The sequence below is a fragment of the Taudactylus pleione genome, unplaced genomic scaffold (genome assembly GCF_031769625.1).
Source record: "Taudactylus pleione unplaced genomic scaffold, aTauple2 ptg000080l, whole genome shotgun sequence".
Classification (NCBI taxonomy): domain Eukaryota; kingdom Metazoa; phylum Chordata; class Amphibia; order Anura; family Myobatrachidae; genus Taudactylus; species Taudactylus pleione.
This window is the reverse complement of record NW_028284482.1, coordinates 6305412-6330689: the sequence shown is the minus strand read 5'-3', so window position 1 is coordinate 6330689 and position 25278 is coordinate 6305412.

The following is a 25278-nucleotide window of genomic DNA, read 5'->3' as shown; positions in this document are numbered from 1 at the left end:
TAGGGTGGGTGGGATTACAACCTCCACATAAAAATAGGGGGATGGTCTCAATATGGGCAAATTCTCTACCTGTCCTCTTTAGAATGTTTTATACATCACACCTACAAAATTGAGATCAGTACAGTAAAGATATGATGAAGATGTATCAAACCTTAGAGAGAGAGATAAAGTAAAGAAGTTATGCAAAGCATAGTCTATAAAATGACAGAAGCTGATAGGTTCAATTTTATCTCTCTTGAAGGTTTGATACATCTCCCCCTATGTCTTGTAGAGTAAACAGATGTACAGTATATACAGTAGCACGCAGCACTGTGTCTTAAGATGATTAGGAGTGTATCTTGTGAAGTAATATACTAGGAGAATCAATCCTCACAATATACATCAGATCCATACAATGCAAATGTCTGATCACAGCAGTGCCACCTGTGGTTGTTTAGCAGTATTGACTCACAACTGTATGTGAGAGAGCTAATGAGGAATGTATCATGTGACTTTTGAACTACTCAATGAGTCATCATGACAATATATTTAAATCAGCTCCACATGAGTCACTGAGTCACTGACCTATTCGAACTAGTGAACTAGAATTCCTGAATCTAGTTCAATGAGCTGCACAGTCACACACATACAGGGGTATTCAATATGGGAGCGATAACATTGTTTTTGCGTTAATATCGGAGGTATGACGTCATTATCGCAGGTTTTACTTTTGCACCGTATTCAATTTCAAAGACTTATCGCAGTTTTGAAAAGTCTTTGATAAAAAACGGGGATAACTTTTCACCATTGAATAGGTGTCGAAAAAAAGTGCAGAATTGGGGTTTAGGGGTGCAGGCTTAAAAAAAATAGCCTGCACCCCTGGGAATGACATTTAAAAAAGAACTGTGTCAAAAAAAGTTTTTTAAAAAAAAATAGGGACACCCCAAAAAATTAATTAAAAAATTGAGGTGAAAAAAAAAATGGGAAAAAATTGTTTAAAAATAGGGAAATAGGTTCAGGGCTATTCTGCAAGTATGCGGCAGATGTTTTCTAGAATAGAATTATAGCGGCAGGTGCACAAATGCAGAATTTTTAAAAACTTACTTTAGGGACTTAAAAATATGTTAGTAGCCATTTTCATGTACCCCAAATTTAATGGGACCACTTAAAAAAATGAAAAAACCTAAGATCTCTCCTGCATCACTTCTTCAATGTCGGGAAAAAAACACCTGCTGCGGCTATTTAAATCCCCGACTTTCAATTAAAGGCTAAAACAGGGGTACCCATAGTGTTCCCCCATGTTTTTAGAACTTTAGGGGGGTCTTACAATTTTTTTAAGGAAAAATTCGTAACTTTACACAAATCCAACTTCGGAGTTTCCCGTTTTCGTTAATTTTACATTTAATACGGGGATAAGCGGGAGCAAGCCCGATACTTTAATGCAGGTATAAACTCCGATATGAAACGTTAACTTCGACAGTGAAGTTAACGTTTCATATTGAATACCCATCATAGTCTTAGCATAGCAGTGCCACCTGTGGTCGTTTAGTAGTACTGACTCATACCTAATGGAGCTGCTGTGCTCTCTCTGTCACTGTGTCTAACTCCTCCCACTTGTTTTAGATCCTGATGAACTGATCTTTGCCAGAGCTGTGAACTGAGGGCCTGATTCAGAGCCGAACGCTCTGACCAGAGCGCTCGCTCTGAATCACGGCCCTCCTCCATGAAAATGGAGCGTCCTCCTGGACGCTCGCATAGCTGTGGGTGTCAAGACCATCGCGACCATCGGGCTTGCGACGGAGACCCTGCAGTAGGGTCTCGCTGCCGCAAGCCCAGGAGTGATTTTGGCTTTATCAGAGCCAAAATCACTCCCACTGACATCACTAGTGATGTCAGTGGGGCCAGCTTCAGACGGTAGGCCATGGGAACGCCTCCGTCTGGCAGCCACGCCCACGGCACGCCCACCAAGGGGGCGTGCTGTCAATCAACATCGACAGCATGCCCCCTTTGGTGCGAGACCCGAAGCGACGGAGAGCCCGTCGCTATCCGGGTCGCGCGCATGCGCACGACAGAGCTCCCTCCGTCGTGCGCATGCGCAGTGGGGCAACATCGACCCTCTTGCGAGCATCCTGCACTCGCGAGCGGGTCTGAATGACCCCCTGAGTGAACTAGTTCATTTTGAAGATCAGTTCATTGTGAACTACCCATCACTAGTCCAGACTCCAGCTTCTCCAGCACTTCCTCTCTCCTGTGCAGGCTGCATTCAACAGGAAGAGGAAGTTCAGGCTGAGGAGCATGGAGCTTGTGGGAGAGTGGAGCTGCTTCCTGAGTCCTACTATGCTGCTGCAGCACATTTTGTAAGGATGGCGGTAGGCAATTGCAGACCCTCCAACAATACCGATTTGGCCGGTACAGTACCGTTTTTTTATGGTCTGTACCGGCAAACAGGGTCTGTACCGATTGTACCGGATGAGTAGTACAATCTATAGCAGCGCTGCGGGGACATAGACTCCCGCAGCGCTGCTGAGTAACAGGCGGCTCCGTCGTCTGTATGCCGATAAGCGCTCAGTCTCAGTGGTTTTTTTGGGAGCTTCTCCAGTCAAAGTCTCGCGAGATGATGACGTCATCATCCCGCGAGACAAGGACAGAGAGCAGTGAGGTTGAGCTAGGGCTTCTGCATGCTCACATACCCGCCCCCTTTAGAATTTACCACACCCCCTTTTTTTATGGTCACGCCCCCTGTACCGTTTTCTATATTTGAAATGTTGAATTGTGGGTGGGCACCAGGGGCATATCTAACCACTGGCCAGGATGGCACTTGCCAGGGGTGCCAACCAAAGGGGGGGTGCCGCCCGGCAGTGCCACCAGTAGGCAAGGGGTGGACAAGTCCCTCGGCCCCACACGTGTAGGGCAGACCACAGTGAGAGTGGTCTGCCCTACACAGTTTACAAACAGACAGCCGCCAGCCGCGGCTGTGTGTTTGTAATAGCAGCCAGCTAATGAGAGTCAGACAGACTCTCATTAGCTGCTGCGTCGTCCGCGGAGGGATCCGGCTGGAGCTCTCTCATGAGCGGCTCCCCCCGACATGTGACGGGAGAGACGTCATACGTCATGACGTCTCTCCCATGCAGGAGAAGAGCGGACCGGGACTAGGAAAGGCGGTCGCGTCAGGAGCGGGGACCAGGTAAGTTGAATTTTTTTTTTGTTCTTTGTGTGTGTGTAAGCCTGGCACTACAGGGGGGGCACTGAAATAGGGGGTGTCTGCTACTGGGGCACTTTATGGGGGGTGCCCACTACTGTATTGGGGTGGCCACTACTGGGGGCAATTTATGGGGGGGTGGCCACTACTGGGGGCAATTTATGGGGATTGGCCACTACTGGGAGCACTGTATAGGGGTGGCCACTACTGGGGGCACTGTATAGGGGGTCTACAACTGGGGGCACTGTATAGGGGACTACTACTGGGGGCACTGTGTAGGGGGGCTATTACTGGGGGCAATTTATAGGGGGGACTACTACTGGGTACTATTACTGGGGGCACTGTATAGGGGGGACTACTACTGGGTACTATTACTGGGGGCACTGTATAGGGGACTACTACTGGGGTCTACTGTTGGCACTGTATAGGGGGGACTACTACTGGGGGCAATGCAGTATAGGGGATTACTACTGGGGGCACTGTATAGGGGGGCTACTACTGGGGGCAATGCAGCACAGGGGGAATTACTACTGGGGGCACTGCATAAGGGGGGTAGGAGGGCGCCAGTACATTACATTGCCAGGGGCACTTGGATCACTAGATACACCCCTGGTGGGCACCATCAAATTATACAGCACCGGCGGGGTGATTGCAGCCAAGCCCCCAGGTGACCACCCAGCTTAGCCGCTCCTAGAACCGCCACTGTTCTTAGTCAAATGCTATGGTACATCATCCCACCTGTCTTCGTGTACATAACTGTGGTATGTACCAAGAATATCGCAAAGGACAGCTCTCCCAATAAGTGCTGTCCTTTGTGATGCTGCCGGGCAGAGGGACTTCTGGGTTTAACACCCAGAAATCCCGCTAGCATCCTTCGTCGCAAGCGCAGAAGAATGCTGGCCGCGGCGGCTCATGGGAGAGAGAGCATCCCGAAAAGAAGCCCATAGGCAGGTGGTGTTACCCATCAGGACGAAGTGCCGGAATGCAGTACATCTGCGGAAAGCAGTAAAACCGCCAAAAACTGCATCTTCGGGGATTTTACATATTTTTCACATTTCGTACATCCCGACCTTAATCTGGGTACACACATTACAACTCAACAATGCTTTGAGCGATGTACACTGTACAATGGCGTATATGTAACGTTACATGCTGCATATAACGACACTGCGTCATAGTTAGATCGACCCATTGGACGTGCAGCACAACAGATGGGATGATTAAATGGACGGCTTGGAATGACGGATTGGGCGTACACACTATACGGTATATATTATTCAGGTCCGCATCGAGGCAATATATCGGACAGTATGGTGTGTACCCGGCTTTAGGCTAATTGCATTATTAGTGCAAGTGAGGAGAATTTAAGCAGACCAGTTATCAACCTGTTAACAGTAGTAGTGACCTGCCCGTATGAAAATTTCATGAGCATAACTTTCTTGGTTCACAGGAAAATAAACATATTAATTGCAAAAGGATATATTGTGCCTATAATATTTAACATTTTTAGTAACTGCAGTCTAATTTTATATACTACTGTATGCAATCATGAGATAATCTTATATTAAAATATAAACTACTGATGTTTTTCATATATATGAAAAATAAAGTTTTTCCTCTTACTATTAAAAATTGCACATTTTTGTTCATGAACAGAGGTTCACATAATATATTCAAGTGGGATACATTGAAAGTTGCGTAGATGCAGGTGTCCCTAATGAATGCCAGGGTAAAAATCATACAAATAAGAAAAACAAACAAATGATTGTGATCCATTTATCAAAATGTGTGCCTTTGTTTATACAATTTTGTTGAATTGTTGCCATATCAGTACAACTTTGAAGGTCATTTACAGCGAGTAGAGCTTTTCACTGCTGTGCACAAATTATATTTAAATTTGCTGGATTAAATGTAAATGAGTTGAAGGAGTAGAGAAGGTCTCTTCGTTCATAAATAAATTAAACTTTAAATGTAACTAAACCGAGAGGTGTTTTAGGAGAAAAAAGATTTTAAATAGAGGTAGAGTAGAGTAACAGCTCCTAAATTGGTCGGCTCGCTGCCACAAGCACTTTGCAAAATGTAATTTAGCAGGTGTAGAATACACCCCAATCTGACCGTGTAAATCACACATTCAGTAATATAAAACCACTATGTTTTATTAACATAATATTCAATATTAATTCATGGATGCAAGGCTCAGTCTTAGTTAGGTACTGTACTAAATAGAATCTCAGGTAGGATTGATTAAATCCAATATTTAATCTGAAGTAACATCACAGTTCTTATATATGTATAAAATGAAATACTTGTTTACTAGACTGTAAAGAGTTAAAATGAGATTAACACTGGAAAATACTAGTTAACCTGCCAATAAGCGTAATTTAAGTTTGGATAATTAAATCTGTTATCTCAAAATAAAGGATGTTGTCTTGTTTCCAAGTTAAAATTACTCTTAAAATATGTAGTGGGGTGGGGCACCAGTGCTGAATTGTAGCCTGCAGTTAGGATATGGTTGTTTTTGTGCGTGTGTTTTTTTTCTTCTTGTTTTTAAGACTGTCTGGGTAACCCGGCGTTTACAAATCTTTTTGAGTTTGTCTCTTGAGAAGGATATTTTAATTGGGCCATTAACCTTATTAGGATAAACTTTCTTAAACAGGTCAAGAATAAAAGTAACAAATCTTTTCCCATTTTAGTGTTTTGAGAACATTATTTCAAAAGTATCCATATATGAAGATTTGAGGAACCCCCAACATTTTTATTCCTCCAGTTGCTTTATAGCTAGACGTCTGTAAGGATGCGGAAAGTAATTCAAATGTTTGTTGTAGGAGGTGCATCAGTGCATACAGCACGTTTAGGACCATTATTATCCAAACAGGTTCTACCTGTACGGTTGTTCCTGCAACACCATAAAGCAGCTTAATGAATTTTCTGAAAATGTCCTTTGTTGTGCTGGATAATAATAAACCCTGGAACACCATAGGGAACCCATGTTTGGCTGGATACCAGAGTGCTTTCTCATTTCAATGGCTTGAAATATCTAATCCTCTTCAGGTTTTTAAATCAGAAATGTGCATGTGAGTGTGGTTATGGTGATGCTGCAGGATGTCTTTGTGTCTTTTAGTTATATCTGAGTTCTCCCTAGACAAGTTTGCCAGCTGGGTGGCATTAAAAAGTAGCCGGGGGGGATGCAGTCAGTATCCCGTCGGCCGCGATGCCAGCATTGATATTACTGGCACTGGAATCCCGACGGCTATCACAAACCCGGCGCCGACATCCCGACCACCGGGATACTGAAGGTAAGTAGCGGGGTTAGGGTTAGACACTAGGGGGAGGGGAGGGGGAGGTTAGGTTCAGGCACTAGGGGGGGATGTTAGGGTTAGGCTCTAAAGAGGGATGGTTAGCATACAGAACAATACAGAACAACAGGTGTCAAGTTTGCTAGCCCTGTCAGGATGCCGGTGTCAGGATTTTGACAGCCCGGGTCCTGACTGCTGACATTCCATACAGATTCTCCAGGGGGGGACACTGCAATCGTGCTAGACATAGATATAATCTTTGAAGATTCTTGCATATATTGCTCGCTTGCTGGCTGGACACAAATAATAATGTTGTCCCACAATACACGTGAGTCATTTCTGCACTCTTCATCTACCCTCTTTGCAGTGTTTCTGTCATCCAAATTGTGTCTAGCCTTTTAAAGATGGGTCCTTGTTACTATGACTGTCACAGTAAGCGCAGTGCGACTGGTGATTTTGGACATCAGATCCCTGGAGTGGGATAGTTCCATATGGCATGTAAAAAAAAAAAGATGATCGTGAAGCTAATCCTGGAGAGAACACAGGATATAGCCTGTTGTAATTACTAGACATTCAGTATTACCCTATGTAAAATAGCACTGGCATCATCCATTTTGGTGAGAGCGTGAAATACATTTTCTATCGTTCTGATGCATTTTGAGGGTCTGACTAGCCTATTGTCTGTAACATTTAGCTTCTGCATGTCTTATGGTACATACACACAGTCAGATCTGTCAGATGAACAATTGAACGATTTTACCAACAATTTGAACAATTTCAGACAGTATTAAAATGAATGAAATCGTCAAAATCTGACTGCAAACACAGACTATGTCAGATATCGTTATCTGACATGCGGGAACGCGCATCGTTCATCATTGCAGGCCCACATGTCAGATTTTCTTTCAGATATGAATGATTTTTTAAATCGTTATCGTTCATATCTGACAACAAATCTGACCGTGTGTATGCACAGTTAGATATACTATGGTTTTGAAGTGGGAGGGCATATGTGAGGTACTGTAGTCATGTTTAGCTCTCTACATCCTACCAGCCAAATGGTCTGCATGTAGATAAGCCTTATGCATTACCCCGTGACTTTCCTGGTACCTCAATGTAGGTTAAATTACTTTGGCAAATAGTGGTTGAAAGAGTGGTTTTATTGGAAATATAACACAAAAGATGTATAAAATTTGCAACAAAATACCAAGAGAATCACTCCTATACGTCACCAGCATCTTTGTCCCAGTCACTCCAATGCACAATCCTGGCTGCTTTAGCATGTACACAATAAAGAGAAGTCCATGGGCACCTTATCATCAACTTGCCACCAAACCTTTGATACATGTAACCCTGGTTAAGGGCAAAAGTAAATAAGGTGTTAATAAAAGATGATATATACAGTGATATGTATAATTCATAAATGTACACTTCCCTGAGGTAAAATAGGTTTAGTCCTATATTAACAATATATGTTAAGGTAATTAATGTATACAGGCATATGTACAGTATTTGCATATAAGTTTATATGGTGCTTCTTTCTGTGGTGAGGATGTGCCCCGGTGTATGAGCTACACATACACTAAAGAAGAAGGGGCGTAGTGATACAGCTGAAAGTGATTTGGTTCCTGTCAGAGAAAGTGGGTCTGGTTTGAGAGTGGTATATAAGAACTGACACCCTGCTGGAGAGGTAGTCTGCAGTGGTGCCCTGGTGGTGGCGGACAGTCTGGTGGCTGTCAGTGGCAGATTACCTAGCGTCAGTGTCTGAAAGTGGGCGGTAGGCAGAACAGCTGCGGTGTGCGGAATAGCCAGCTGAAGGCCATACAGGCTAGAGGAGGTGGTGTGATAGCTGGAGGCTAGTCTCCCTGTTCAATGAACAGAAATGGTTGGGTAAGCTGTATAAAACCAACACCTAACATCACAGTAATGGCCAGGCAGCAGGGACAGTTTACAGGGACACAGTAGAGAGAAGGAGGTGGTAAACACTGCACAGGAGACAGGAACAGCAGCAGCTCTCAGTAGTGGAGTTGCATTTTAGTTAAATATCGCTGTGGGGACAAAAAACAGACTACTAGCACTCCCTAATTTATCCACATAAAGGGGATTATAATATAAACCCCCATCTTTAACATCGGTTACGCATCTGCTATTATAATTGCTCCACTAATACTGGATACACACTAGAAGATGTGTACCCAGTCCGACATCAGCAGCGACGGGACCCAGCATCGGCAAGTGCATATACACTTGCCGATGTGGGCAGCGATGGCGGGGGCCATGCTGCATTCGGCACATGGCCCTCGCTAACGACATCCCCCGTCAGCCCTGCATGTGGGGCCGACGGAGGATGTCGCCGACGACTCACGAGAGAAGCATATCATCAGCGACATAGTGGTTGCACACTAGACCACAGGTTCTCAAACTCGGTCCTCAGGACCCCAAACAGTGCATGTTTTCCAGGTCTCACAGAATCACAAGTGAGATAATTAGCTCCACCTGTGGATCTTTTAAAATGTGTCAGTGAGTTATGAATACACCTGTGCACCTGCAGGGTGAACTGCAAAAAGTGAACTGTGTGGGGTCCTGAGGACCGAGTTTGAGAACCCCTGCACTAGACGATGTGCCTGATATGTCAATCTGATCCGCCGGATCGGATGATATCGTCTACTGTACAGGTTCTTAAACTCGGTCCTCAGGACCCCAAACAGTGCATGTTTTCCATGTCTCCTTACAGAATCACAAGTGAAATAATTAGCTCCACCTGTGGATCTTTTAAAATGTGTCAGTGAGTAATGAATACACCTGTGCACCTGCTGGGTGACATGGAAAACATGACCTGTGTGGGATCCCGAGGACCAAGTTTGAGAACCCCTGGTCTACTGAATACCCAGCTGGAGAGTATTTACATGCTCATTTAATGAGCATAAGTTTGCACTACTTATGCTTGCCATACACGCTACAATTATCGGGACGATCAGCCCGATATCGGCGGATCGCCGCGATAATTGTAGCGTGGGGGGGGGGGCGACCGAGGGTTAAATATTGCTCAGTCGGGCATGCTGGATTGTCCAGCATGCCCGTCCGATGCGATATTACCGGGTAAACTGTCGGCCGCATCGGGCAGTGTATGCCCAGCGCAGCAGACAGACAGACATTTCCTGTGTTCCTTCCTACGGAAGGAACAGGGAAATGTCTCCTCCCCCGGGGGCAGAGCGCAGATGTCGGGCTATACACTGTGAGATTTCTCTCACAGTGTATGCCACGGACATCTGCGGCTGGCAGCCGGCCAGATAAAGTGTCTGTCGGTCTGACAGACATTTTATCTGGCAGTGTATGCCCAGCATTAGTTATAGTCAAAGTTTATACCATCTGGAGGCTATATTCATCCTCTAACAGCCAGTCAATGTACTGCCTTCCTGACATAAGTCTTTATTTTAATATTTCTTTTGCAGGTGAACTAGCAGGCCTTTAATGCACAGCATCCTGATACTTGTGGTTCTCCATGTACCAGCATGCGGGGGAGGCTTGCTGGGACCTCTAGTTCTAATATTATTTCATTATTTTTTTTTTACACAATCAACCCGGCACCCACAGCCCAGGAGTGCAAGGGATAGCCCCCGGCGATCAACTATGGGCTGGGGTGCCCTGGAGAGGGGGAACCCCTTTATTGGCCTGGGTTGACTAGCAGTCATGTGATGAATGCTTTGTCCGGTGCTGGAAATACACAGGACCACTACTCATTTTGTCCCCTGTATTTCCACAACCAGGACTGGCTCACTGAGCCCGGTGCTGGTTGATGAAAATACAGGGGAACCCTATTTTTTTTTTCCACTGCAGTTTCACAACCAGAACCTGCTAAGAAAAGCCTGGTGTTGGTTGTGCTTTTAAGGGATACTATTTTTACACTTCTACTTTTTTTTTCACTTAGAAGCATTAACAGATCTTACTGATCTGTGCATGTTTCTGTGTAACTCGCACCTGCACAGGCTATACTCTCTAGCCAGAAGCAGGTCTATTATTTTTTGAGTTTTAGGTCAGTTAAAACCTTGCACTCTATTACATTGGCCGAGTTGTATCCTCACAATGGCAAAATATCTGGATGCTAGTTTTGCCATTGCGAGTTGTGGGGGTGTGAGAAACATGCGAGTTTGCATGTTCTCACACCCTATTACATAGAGTGAATTTAAAAATGTGCGAGTATAGTGCTATAGTCGCACATTTGCAAAACTCAGACCCTATTACATTTGGCACCATGTATTGCTATATATCAAACTGTGGGCCTGATTCAGACATGGGAATAGAGAGAGATATCTCTCTCAACTGATCATCTTGGTGAAACCCATGCTGCACTGCAGGTGGGGCAGATTTAAAATGTGCAGAGAGATTTAGATTTGGGAGGAGTGTTTCCAAACTGACATCTAAAGTGTATAGTAATAATAAAACTGTGCAGTATTTGTGGGCTACATGCAAAAGCAGCCAGTATTTACCCCACATGTAAAATAATGTATGTATTTACACCCCTTGCATTGCAATATGGTTTGTTTAGGTTCACATTTGAGAGAGATATCTCACTCTATTCCCAACTCTGAATCAGACCCTGTATGTGATAAGTTATGTAATACAAAGAGATACTTTTTTGTTCCTATATTTACGAATATCTATATTTTGTCTATATAAATTGAGTTAAAATTACACTGTACTTGATGGTGTCTACTTATCTGGAGAAATGGTGGGAGTCATTGGAGACCACATGAATCCATGAAGGACAGCATATGAGCAGGAATAATGGTATAAGTTACACCTTGTGCCATCTACACCACATTACTTAATCGCTATTGGCATTTGGGTTTTCCCAAGTAGGCCCATCCCAACTACAAATACTTGGGTGGAGGCACTGATCTGATATAAGGGTATACTGCTTAACGGGCCATTAAGGATGGCCACATCCTAGACGTTAAGGAAGTTGGTAACCTGGTGTCCCTTTTATAAAGGGGGGTTACATACATAGCAACCAGTCCAGCCGGAACCTTAACCCTAATTCTTCACTGCACAGGAGAGAGACTGCCCTGAATCTTTTTAAACCCCTATCACATTCCCAATATTCCCGCTAATTGTGATCTAGTTATGAAAATTCTTTGCGTAGGCATAACATTATGAAAATAAAATGCACTTGCTGTGTTCATACTTCAGCGCTATAGTGCATTGACAAATGCTGCCTGTGGACCTCCCCTGCTCCTCAGTTCATTTGGACTTTCGAGGGTGTGGGTCCAGCATGCCTGATAAAGCAAAATGCGACTCATTGGGATGTCTAATACACCCAATATAATTTCAACTGCTTAAGGCACACATCCACAAGATGATTAAATTGAGCGATTGAACGATAACAATATCATTACGTTCGATCGTTTGATAATCTTTTGATAATCGTTGGTCGTTTAGACATCTATCATCGTACAAATATGTTGTACAACCTGACGATATCGTCAGGTTCAACATGTTTGCAGATGATTGATGTGCACATCACAGACAGACAAATGACTTCACGATTACAATGTTGTATTCTGCCTTTGCCTGTTGTCTAGTGGATGTGTGCCTTTAGACTGAACAAGCAAAAGCTTGGGAAATTGTGTGAATATTGCAGGCTAAAATATAATCCTGCAGACACCTAATAGAATGGAACTAGGAGCATGGTAAAGAAGAGACTAATGACACAGATGCAGAGGAGGAGGTGGTGTCTTGCTTATGTATGAAGATGAACCACATGCATCCAATTACGAGGAATACGAGGCCCTATTGCAACCCCCTCCAGCATCCTACTGTTAGTAGATGCAACACCATGCCTGGGTATTAAGATATTGAGACATTCCTTCTATCAATGAGGTTATGGAAATTTATATGAATCTTCTGGAGACATACTGATCAAACTTCTGCTTTCTGGTCAAGGCTGCTAATAAGTTGCATGTCAAGATTACTAGTGATGTCAGTGGGAGTGATTTTGGCTCTGATAGAGCCAAAATCACTCCTGGCCTTGCGGTTGAAAAACTCAACCGCAGGCTGTTGCTTGCAGTTTCGATGGTCGCGATGGTCAAGACCATCGCGACCATCATCCTGCACGCTCGTATGTGCTGTGGGTGGTGACCCACAGCTATACGAGCGTCCAGGAGGACACTCCATATTAATGGAGGTGGGCCCTGATTCAGAGCGAGCGCTCTGGTCAGAGCGTCCGGCTTTGAATCAGGGCCAAAGATCATTAATGTGAGTGCCATGCAGACTTCACCCTACTGACCATCATATCTCCCAACACAGATTGTGTGTTAACGGCTCTCATTCAGTATGCAGGCAAGGACAATGAGCTGGCAGAGGCGCACCTTTCTGATCATAGATGGCTCTGGTGGAAGCCATATACCCACTTTGCTAAAGTGGTTCCCTCTTTAATAAAGCACTGCAGATTATCTGTCCGTGTGCTGGGCATGATGTGGGCATCAACAATGACACGATGCATTTGATACATGCTAATGATTCCTTTCATTAGCACATCAACAAGATAGCCAACATAAGGGGGGGGGGGGGCACAATCCTCCAACCCCTTCTCGCATTTGTTCTTTTTAGGCTAGTATGAATGAAGTCACACTGCCTGTGAATGAAGTGCTCTTAAATTTAGATTTTTTTTTTTTTTTTTTTTTTACAGTAAATGGCTTCTTTAGCAGCAGGACTGTCCTGTGTGGTTCATGGATTTAGTTTAGCTAAGACCACACCATTTCAACCCTGTTTCCTTGGTGTGGCTGCACCTGCATGTAATCCATTATTAGCAAGCAAGGGACACAACTCCAAATAGTAAATAGGAATCTTGGGGGCACACAGAGGAAACAAAATTGAAGATCAAAAGAAGATAACATCAGTCAGAAGCAGCAGTATATGTAGTCAACATTTCAGTGCTACTTTATTCGACACTGTCTTCTGGATAGCGTTGACTAAACATACTGCTTCTGACTGATTTTATTTTACCTGAGTGCTGCACTTACAGTATATGCTAGATAGTATTGCTTCTTTGTGAGAGCACCAGGCATAGTAAATCCCATTAACTGGAGTGCCAGACTCTGACCTGTATCTATCTATCTATCTATCTATCTATCTATCTATCTATCTATATATATATATATATATATATAGCCTCACATATACACTTAAAACAGTTTTTGTATGTGCCAACGCACTCAAGGCCAGTATTCCTGTTGTTGGGGTTGCTCTGGGTTAAAGAGGTGAAGAGTTGTGTCTCAAAAATAGAAAGTACCCGGCGCTCAACCTTAATGTATATTTGCAATCAAAAGACAATGCAGTGTGTTGTAGAAATTAAAAATAATTTAAAATTGAAAGTAACTTAAAACCTATAGTTGGCGGACTAGAATGACCAATGGCACTCCTCTGTGTTCTCTCAATCTATTTAATAGTATATATATATATATATATATATATACAAATGCCACATGCATCAGATAAAGATCTCAAATAGAATGCACATATAAATGTTTCTAAAAGGCTCTATAGTGTAAAAATAAAGGTGACAATGGACATAGAAAAAAGACAAAGTAAATAACACTGGACTATACAGAGGGGGGGGGTTTGTGGGGTAAGTGAAGAAGACGTGGACAAGAAGTGTATGGTGAAGGGTAGGGGTAGGTAAGATGGTTCGGTCCCGGGTCTGTAATCTTCTTTTAATAAATGAAAGTCAGTATGCTTGGTTGTAAAATGTTGCTGGAGTTGAATTAATACAGTCCAGTGTTGGTATTTGGTCCTGTCTGTGATGGTCCCGTGATAGAGTGTGATGGCCAGCAGGGAGGGAATCCTTGTGTCCCTCTGGGTGTTCAGTGATCCTGTGTTGGTATGCAGGGAGTAAGGTAGCGGTAGTAAAAGGGACCCGGCTGTGTGGACCTCACGGTACTTACCCTGTCCACACTGAGCGGGTTTCTGCTGTTCGTGTACCTGGGACCACCTCTGCTGCCGGCTTCTCCTGAGTCTGCGCCTTCTCCCGGATAGTGTCTCTGTGTTGTCGGGATTACTCCTCGCCATGTGACCAGTTCCTTCACTTGTCTTGTAGTTTGCTGCTGTCACACATACATATATAGTCACACACAGACACACTTATACACATATATATAGTCATACACATATACATCCTGTCACACACATTTACACATACATCCTGTCACACACATATACACATACATAGTCACACACATATACACATACATACTTATACACACATATATATATATATATATATATATATATATATATATCCACTTTTGATCCAGTCTCCTAGATAGGAGCACTCACCAATAACAACAATAAAAGTCTCTAATGAATCCAGAAAAGTGTCATCATTTAATCTTCAAAATTGAAATATGTTGTCCACAATAGGCCATATATTCAGTATTGTCGACGTTTCGGTTCAAAATATGAACCTTTCTCAAGACTGGCACAAAATGTACATCATACTCATAGTGCTAAACGCACACACTTATGTATTACATCTAAAAAATAAATGAAAAAAGAAATAAATCAATCTTTTAAAATAAAATGTATACCAAAAGAATATGACAGAAAATAATATATCACAGTGATGCTGTCTATCAGGCTCTATAAAGCTTCATGGAAAAACTCATATAGACAAATAAACCCACTATAAATGTGGGCACCAAATGAAAATATATTGCAGGCATAAAAGAGACCCCCTTTCTTCATATTCATATGGGGCTGGACTATAGAAAAATGTCTATTAATCCTATAATCAATCACCACTAGCGTTATGCTCATAATATGGAGATAAGTTATCCAATATAATGGCCTGAATCCTTGATAATATACCCATGCAACAACAATGTTAAACCATAGTTCCATATAACATGATCCGAAAACAGGGAAACAACAGTGTCTCATACCTAAATAAATATATTAACATGCCCCCAGAAGCAGAGACTCTGCTGCAGTGACTTCTCACTGCAGCAATCCCGATCAGATAAACATACCACACTTACCCGAGTCATCTGTATACCATACATAGCCGTGAGGGATCTAAGTCACTGGCGTTCTTCCGGGACAACAGGGTGCACTAATGTGCATACACTTTTCAGCAGAGCCCACAGGCGGCTCAAATACCCATCCCGACGGAAGTGACTGCCACGCGACTTCTCCGATCACCTGATCTCAACCGGACCAGGTGCTGCAAAGAATAGCGCCCTCCGCATCCGACTGGAAGCGTCCAGCGCGTTACCATAGAAACATGGCAAACCCTGGGGGGAGTGTACAATGTTCAAAGTCTACATATCTGATGGGGAACATACGTGGACAAAGAACCTTATAGTCAAACCACGAGTGATAATAGAAAACTGTTCAGCGTAGTGCGTTGCCATGGTTACAGAGTATACATCAAGAAACCCTGCTCTCCGCATCATAAAACCTAAATACTGTGGGCCAACCTACAATAACACAATTGTACATAAATATAAATATAGGATGTCTTTCCAAAATTCAAACTTATACAAAGTAAAATCTCTGAATAAGCTGAAGCAATATGAGCCTGAACAGACGCAATAGCAGCAGTGGTCCATATAAAAATACTGTAACAACAATAATAAACACATATGCATACATAAACAATACACACATACACAGAAATACTATATGTAAAATGAGAATGTGTATGCCCCAATATTAGGTGCAAAACACAAATTCTTCTCATCCATATAGTATACAAACAAATACATCCTGCACATAATGAATGGAAAAAAGTGAAACTATATGGAAGAAAAGATAGTGCACAAAATCCTACTTATTGAAATACACAGACATAGTGTATCTAAGGAGATGGAAAATAATTACTAAATGAGGTATACTATACATCACCAAGGAGTTCAGGGATCTACCGAGTGCAGAACAACCCAACAGGGTTCAGAGATCTACCGAGTATAGAGTAGCCCAAAAGTCATCATCCAGAGTGCAAACATAGACCATATCTAATAGATGATATAGAGACCCAAATGTATAAAAAATGGCTGTGATGATTAATCCATAATACCGGGTGAACACAACCTAAGGTATACTGTAACCGTCACCTAAGGCACCCTACTTGGTGATTTTTAGATGAAAAAACCTTCACCAATTGCATATCTCAATTCACAAGAAGACATTTAAGGGGTTATTCTCATTAAGCCCTCTTGGGGCTACCGTATCCAACGTGTAGATCCAAAAACTCTCTCGTTTTTTTAAAGCTGAAATTCTATCACCCCCAAGGGGTAAAGGAGGTATCCAGTCAATGAGTCGACATTTAAGACTCGCTACTTGATGTCTCTGCATCAGGAAGTGTCGTGCCACTGGTTTATCAGAATGTCCAGATGATAGGGCAGAACGGATGGATGCCCTGTGATTAGCCATCCTGTCTCTGAACTTCCTTGAGGTTAGGCCGACATAATACAATCCACAGGGGCAGGTGAGGTAATAAATAACAAAATCCATCGTGCAATGTAGTTTATATTTAATATTGATCTTCCTGCCCGTATGGGGATGTGGGAACATCGGTCCAGTTAACATTGAAGCACAGGCAATACAGTTCCCACAAGAATAACAACCAGGTTTCTGCTTCATCAGCTCTGGTATAGATTTTACTTCTCTTGGGTATAAAGTCGGTCTCATTAGCAACTGTTTGAGGTTTGGACCTCGTCTGTAGGCCATCATTGGAGGATCATAATTTTTAAAGGGCAATGAATTATCAGAGGTCAAAATGTGCCAATGGTTCTTCAAGGATTTAGCTGTATTATAGGCATTCTTGTCAAATTTTGTAGTAAATATCAGACGTTGTTTATTTTTGGACAGAGGTATATTCCCGTCATTTTGTCTTTGATATATGCACCGTGCTTTGGTAAGACATTTGTTTAACTTTGCCTGACTGTAATTCCTCTCCAAGAATCGGGCAGTCATTTCCTCTAATTGTTCCTCTCTCACAATAGAATTAGAGTTTATCCGCATAACCCGTAAATATTGTGAAATGGGTAAATTGTATATATATAGTCATACACATACATACTGTCACACACATATACACATACATCCTGTCAAACACATATACACATACATAGTCACACACATATACACATACATACTTATACACATATATATATATTATATATATATATATATATAGTCATACACATACATACTATCACACACATATACACGTACATATATACACATACATTGCAAGTGTTGCACCCATAGACACACATATACACATACATACATATATACACATACATTGCAAGTGTTGCACCCATAGACACACATATACACATACATACATATATACACATACATACTGTCACACACATATACACATACATACTTATACACATATAATATATATATATATAGTCATACACATACATACTGTCACACATACATATATAGTCACACACAGACACACCTATACACATATATATAGTCATACACATACATACTGTCACACACATTTACACATACATCCAGTCAAACACATATACACATACATAGTCACACACATATACACATACATACTTATATACATATATAGTATATATATATATATATATATATATATATAGTCATACACATACATACTGTCACACATATACACATACATACTTATACACATATATATTATATATATTTTATATATATATATATATATATATAGTCATACACATACATATATACATATACAAGTGTTGTACCCATAGACACACAAATACACATACAATAACATACATACATATGTACACATACATACTGTCACACACATATATACATACACATACATATATACACATACATACTGTCACACACATATACACATCCATATATAGTTATACACATACATACTGTCACACATATAAACACATACATACTGTCACACACATATAAACACATACATACTGTCACACACATATACACATACATATATAGTCATACACATACTGTACATACTGTCATACATATATACACATACATATATACACATACGTTGCAAGTGTTGTACCCATAGATACACTTATACAGATACATACATACAATCACACACTTGGTCACATATATACATACAAACAATATGATGTCCTCCCACCCACTTACCTTACACGTTGGTACTGGCTGTAGCTGCATCTCCTCTCTCCCATCCATCCCATGCTGCTGACCATGACAACACTCAGTGCAGTGTAGCTCCGCCCCCCACCCAGACTCTGCTTCCACCCCTCTCCTCATTTTTTTTCACATGGCAGTGTTCTAGACTATCACTAAAGGGTTCTGAAAGAGAGGAGGGCCCCCATAGAGGGTCGCATTGGCCCCTGTGCTTCCCCCTTAATCTTGCTCTGGCAGTAGCAACATTTTTACGGCTATGACCCTGCCAGTCGGACTGTCACTGCCAAGATTTTGTAATGCAGTGCGGCCTCACATACACCCCTGCCCAACCCACCCCCTTAACAACCAGCAAAAGCACACTTGCCTCTCCTCCAGGTGTCCTGACAGGCGGTGTCAGTGCCAACGTCTGGCTGGTGCGCTGTCTGTAACTGACTGGCTGCTGCTCCTCAGTGTCCTGGCTGGCTCCTCTTTACACTGCCGTGGCAGCTGTTAAACTGACTGGGTCGGGAGGGATGGGCTGGACGGCAGACTGGAAATGGGTTGTAATGTTCTCCATCGTGTGATCGTGGCCACGTAAGCCCCGCCCACTCGCAAAAAGGGGCGGGGTCTTGAAGCATTGGGGCCCACCAGGGAATTACCCGGCTCCCCGGCAGGCCAGTCCAAGCCTGCATATGAATTCTTCTATATTATAGAATGATTCATATGCATGCCCGGCTGTCAGTCCATTACCCCCAGGAATTTCATTTTTACCCCATGTGGGGTAATTTACCCCTGTTCCCTGACCACTGCTCTATACTGTATCTGCACTGTAGTAATATACTTCTTATTTTCTCTCTCCTAAAATGTATCTCCTTTAATTGGCAACACTTGTATTTCTATTTAGAGCTGCTGTAAAGTCTGCGTGGTAAATTTACTAAAGTGCGGGTTTGTAGAAGTAGAGTTGTTGCCCATAGCAACCAATCAGATTCTACTTATCATTATCTAGTACCTTCTAAAAGATAATTGCTAGAATCTGATTGATTGCTATGGGCAACAACTCCACTTTAGTCCTGCGTCTCCTACTAAATGGATAATTAGTGCTGCAATACAGGTTAAAGTTGAATTAGCAGTTTTCCTGAATGCCGGAAAAATAAAGTCCTTACATACATAATAACCCGATTTCAGTATATGTAATCCACTGACACAATTAATACTCCTAATATGCTCCGCCAGCTCCCCCCTCAAGCTGAAGATTTCTTGGAAGTGCTGAGTGTAATTATTATGTGTTCCCATCACTCACTGCCTGCTCTCCTACCCAGCTGACAGCTATAGTGAGAATATATACAATAGGTGAATGATATATCTTTAGTCTGATATGATATATGTCTGCCATTGGTACTATGTGAGTGCTCACCACCTCCTATAGTAGCGGGGACTTCTGCAATCTGGGTTAAATGTCTCCTCCCGGGCGGCTGAATAGTCTAGCCCCTGGTGCTGTCCTCTCCTGGAATGCAGTGAAGATGTGCCGCAACTCCGCTTTCAATGTCAGCGTGGCACCTCTTTTAGGTCAGTTAAAACCTTACACTCTATTACATTGGCCAAGTTGTATCCTCACAATGGCAAAACATCTGGATGCTAGTTTTGCCATTGAAAGTTGTGGGGGTGTGAGAGATGTGACCCGGGTGCCGGGGAGAGACTGCCGGGATTGAGAGGCACAGAGACACAGTCAGTCTAATGTGGTGCCGGTCGCAAGCCAATCAGTGCTCAAAGACCAGCAACCAGTCAGCAGAGGCTGCCGGTCCGTGAGCTCCAATTGGTTCACTAGTGGCGCCACATTACAATGATGGCAGTACTGACAGTTCCCCAGCATGTGGCAGCCCCGTCCTACGCCACCCCGAGCTCACCCACCGCACGGCCCTGGCAAGTAAAAGAAGGGAGATGGGGCCTTACTGTGGCTTAATGTACAAGAGGCCTTAGTGTGGCATAATGTGTAAGGAGCCTTACTGTGGCATAATGTAAAGGGGGCCTTACTGTGGTATAGGAATCTATTTATCAAGCAGTGAAAAGTGTGGAGAAATGGACTAGTGGAGAAATTGCCCATAGCAACCAATCAGCTCCTACATATTATTTTATAGACTGTACTTGATAAATGCTACTTGAAAGCTGATTGGTTGCTATGGGCAACTTCTACACTGGTTCACTTATCCACACTTTTCACTGCTTGATAAATAGACCCCATTATGTATAAGGGGCCTTACTGTGGCATAATGTGTAATGGGCATTACTGTGGCATAAATGTATAAGGGGCATTACTGTGGCATAATATATAAGGGGCATTACTGTGGATTAATGAATAAGGGGCATTACTGTGGTTTAATGTATAAGGGGCATTACTGTGGCAGAATGTGTTATAAGGGACATTACTGTGTGGCATGTGTTGTAAGGGGCATTACTGTGTCACAAAACCACACACCCTTTCGTCCTCTCTGTTGTATTTTTTTTGGGGTGGCACCAAATTATGGCCTTGCCCCGGGTGACAAAAATCCTAGTTTCGTCCCTCCGGGGGTGACACTAGGGGGAGAGATCTGCAGACTGGCCTGTCAGCTGTAGGGATGGGAATCATTTGATGTTTCATCTGAAACATTGGTCAGATGGTTCCAATGTTCAATGTTTAACCCTACAATGGTGAGCATCCAATGTTTCCTCACTATCGCTAGAATTCTCCCACGATGTTTCCCTGATGGTTTTTAATGTTTTTTTTTTTTTTTTTTTTAACACTGTGTGGCTGCTGGCAGCTGCAATTACTGTATGTGTGATGCTGACATTTCAATACACAGTCTACACACAGACTCAGCTGTGCTGACAGCTGTTATATCTCTTCTGAAAACCGGACTGTCTTTCTCTGACACCAAATCACTCCCAGCTGTATCACTCCGCTCCCTTCTATAGTGTATGTGTATCTCATACACTGGGGCACATTCTCACCACAGAAAGAAGTACCATATCAACTTATATGTAAATACATGAATTACATATACCATTTCAGAGAGATTGTGAAATAAACACCTATGAGCACAGCGGTAAAGTGGACGTGTACTACTACATCTGAGAGACGTGCCATAAAATTTACTAACATGCTAATGTAAACAAGCCCCAAAGCAGTTAGTAAGTTCTACTTGTTGATAAAAACACACTGATCCTTTTCAGAAAATGCATGTAGCCATAGGGATCATTGGGCCTGATTCAGACCCACTCGCAAGCGGCTGTCCGCTTGCAAGTGGGTTGATGTTGTGCACTGCGCATGCGCACAATGGCGGGAGCTCCGTCGTGCGCATGCGCCAGACGCGACGAGCGAAGGACTTTCCTTCGCTCGTTGTGTCTCATCATTAGTGATGTCAGTGGGAGTGATTTTGGCTCTGATAGAGCCAAAATCACTCCGGGCCTTGCGGTTGAAAACCTCAACCGCAGGCTCCGGCTCGCAGTGGCGATGGTCGCGATGGTCAAGACCATCGCGGCCATCAAACTGCACGCTCGTATAGGCTGTGGGTGGTGACCCACAGCTATACGAGCGTCCAGGAGGACACTCCATAATTATGGAGGGCGGCCCTCATTCAGAGCGTGCGCTCTGCTCAGAGCGTACGGCTCTGAATGAGGGCCATTGTGCCTTATAACCAATGCAGGAAAATGATACTAATGATCCTATTTGAATGTATATAGCTCTGTTTTTTTTTTTGTATACATAACAGCTTTATATTAAGGGTAAGATGTAATCAGGGAGACTGCTAGACTCATCAAGGAGTCAAGGAGATTACTACTATTTCATGGAGTCTCCCTGACAATCAGGAAAAGTTCTCAAGTATGCATATACCTGTATTCATAAATTACTTCAATATATATTGAAAATATATGAAGAATACATATATAGTACCAGGGGCGTATCTATAACAGGTGCGGGGCACACGGGCCCTTGGTTCCATGGGGGCCCACACTGCACACCCTGCACCCATACTTCCTAATACTTACCTCTCCGATGTCCCACGTCAGCTGGAGAGGCGCTACACAGAACGCCTGGAAAATGGCCGTCCTGTGCATGCGCAGTAGACTCCGGGCACAGACTAGTGCCCAGAGTCTACTGAACTTGTCAGTATGCCACTTCACCAGAGAGAGAGGAGGGAGCCCTGGAAGATGAGTGAACACTCTAAATACGCCCTTGTATCGTACCTGACATCATCAGGATTTGTCACATATATATTTTTCTGAATTACAATGCACATGTTTTTAATAATATTATGCACGAATTAAATCATGTATATATATTATACATATTCTTTTCTTTTACATATTTGTAGCAGCACATATGTGTGTACGAATATATATATCTGGAAACATCACTGAGGAAGCATGTGTGCGAAATGGCTGTCTGCTATGCGTGAGCAGGTCACCTAGGCAGCGCAACTTTAGTGCGCAGCATTCGATGCAGACATAGGAGAGACTCCTATGGAGGCAGGGAGGAAGTGAGCAGGTAACTTTTCTCCTTCTAATGTTAGTTGTTCAACACCAGCAGTGGGTTACTTAACCTTGCAATACCTACAGGCACCAAGGTCCCACCCACCACGAGGCTAGTAAACACTCTCATTACTCCACTTACTTCAGTAAACATTACCTGGGATGTGGCCCCGCTCACTCTCCATATAAATACACTTGCACATGGAGAGAAGCAGCCCAAGTGGTAACGATACCTTTATTTCTGCACTAAACCCACCACTTTTTTTCTAAGGGCACTCTCATTGTAGGTCTGTTCTGGGGATCTCTGCGCTTGTTTCAACACGGCTAACCAGATATAAAATTGCAACAGCAGATGCCCTATCTTACGTATTTGAACTCCTGTGTGCAATATCAGTACGCTCACTGACTGTATTAATGCACAGTACACAGTAAGCAGCAGCTAATGTGTAGACCCGGCAATAACCTGTGTTATTGCAGCAGTGGAAAAGGGGTATCAGAGAAGTCCAACTATGATCTAATGTTTTCATCAATATGATTGTTAAATTAGATGTCTCTCAGAAGTGATTTTCCACTCAGGGATAGTGGGAATTTTTACATAAGTATTATAACTGCATGCTTTATACTAGAAAAAAACTCATTTAGTCTTGATTGACCGGTTGCTAGTGACAACGGAGTATGAAAATTTGTTGAATTATATTGAGTATCAAGAGATACAACTATATACAGGGGCGGATTGGGATGGAAAACCAGCCCGGGAAATTTCTGGAAGCAGCCCTTATGGGGGCGGGTCTGTTGAGGGGGTGGGGTCTGTTGGGGGGCCCCAAAAAGAGTTTATCATTCACAAGATTTCTGTTGCCGATTATGCTCCCCTCAGTGGCTTGCAAAAGCCCCTCCAGGCCCTAAGAGGAGGGAGTATCCTGCCCTCCTCTTAGGGCCTGGAGGGGTTTTTGCAAGCCACTGAGGGAGCAGGATCAGCAACAGAGATCTTGTGAATGATAAACGCTTTTTGAGGCCCCCCATCCCTTTGAACTAGGTACAGACCAGTCAGTTTGGAAGTCTTTTTTTCTTACCTATATTGTGGTTTCTCTGCAACGGGGGAACCTCTGAAGAATTTGAGCCTCAGTGGACAGCGTCTTCAGCCGGTGTTCACTATTTATGTAGCTCACACTGTTTGGAAGATGCCTGTTTATGTAGAAATATAACCAATGTCATCATCATAACAAGATAATGTATAGTAACAGAAGTTTTTGTGCAGGGAAGAATGTGAATTTCCATGATCAAACAATTTCTGTGTCTTTCCAGGCCCCTGTGTTACTCCAGACCCCATTACATCTCTCCATCCTCATGCCCCCTGTGGTTCTCCAGGCTCCCTGTGTCTCTCTCTCCAGGACCCCCTGCGTCTCTCCATACCCAGGCCCACCTGTAACTCTCAGCCTCATTTCCCCAGCCCCAGTGTGTCTCAGCCTCATTCCCCCCAGCCCCAGTGTGTGTCTCAGCCCCAGTGTGTCAGCCTCATTCCCCCCAGCACCAGTGTGTGTCTCAGCCCATGTGTCGGCCTCATTCCTCCTAGCCCCAGTGTGTATCTCAGCCCCATTCCTCCCAGAGCCAGTGTGTGTCTCAGCCCCAGTGTGTCTCAGCCTCAGTGTGCCCTAGCCCCAGTGTGTCTCAGCCTCATTCACCCTAGCCCGTGGTCTCAGTAGCCCTTGTTGCCCTGCCCCAATGTGAATCAGTGTCAGCCTCATTCCACGAGTCACAACTTGCAAGCCCACCTCCCCGTGCAAGCCACCGTCGCCGCCACTTACTTGCCTGCAGCTCCTCTGCATGCTGCTTGTCTTGGTCTCGTGTCATTGTGTCTTGGAGGTGGAGAGCCGGGCCAGGCCGCAGAAGGGCTGCACGGAGGCGGAGCCGCCAGTGATGACTGACAGGCTCCGTAAAGGCTTGCGTTTGTGCTGCTGAAGTTGCAGAGTTGCCCGATGGAGCTGAGGGGGGTATGCAAGTGCTGGGTGGCCGCCGGCCACTATGGGGACCGGCCCAGTGGGAACCAGCCCGAATTCCCGGCGACTCAATCTGCCCCTGACTATATATGGTAAATGTGTGCATGCTTTATCCTAGAGGAAAACCCATTTAGCCTTGATTGCTGCTTGCTAATGACAA